Here is a 469-nt window from a genome sequence, read left to right as displayed (position 1 = left end):
GGGGTGCGATGGGTGCTTGAGCACCTGCCCCTTTCCCCTTGATGCCCAAAGTGCCCTTTTGTCAAGGCAATTATTATTATATTTTTTTTTTGTAATTAAACGCCATTTTGTGAAGGTCTGCCCAATCTAACTATTAGTAAAATGAATGAATAATAATTTAGTCGTAAATACAATTATCCACAGGATGATGATGTTTCACCTGACGATCTCATCAGGGATTATCCCTCAGGTTCAGACACCTTTAATGTAGTGATGCCTTCTTAACGTCCGCGGCTGCCGGTAAGTGAAGTTCTCAGCGGAACGGTGTGCTTGTATATTATTAAATTATTATTATTATACAAGAACTGCGTGAAGAGAGCATGCACAGCTGTTGTTTATATTGCTGTTTGTAGCCTGTGGAAGTAAGGTTAGCTGCAGCAAGGGGCTATAATATTTTTGTTCAATATTTTCCTAATGACAATTTTATGAT

Source organism: Sinocyclocheilus rhinocerous, unplaced genomic scaffold, assembly GCF_001515625.1.
Source record: "Sinocyclocheilus rhinocerous isolate Xijiao unplaced genomic scaffold, SAMN03320098_v1.1 scaffold585, whole genome shotgun sequence".
NCBI lineage: Eukaryota > Metazoa > Chordata > Actinopteri > Cypriniformes > Cyprinidae > Sinocyclocheilus > Sinocyclocheilus rhinocerous.
The sequence above is the reverse complement of the archived record's forward strand: the minus strand, read 5'-3'. Positions refer to the sequence as shown.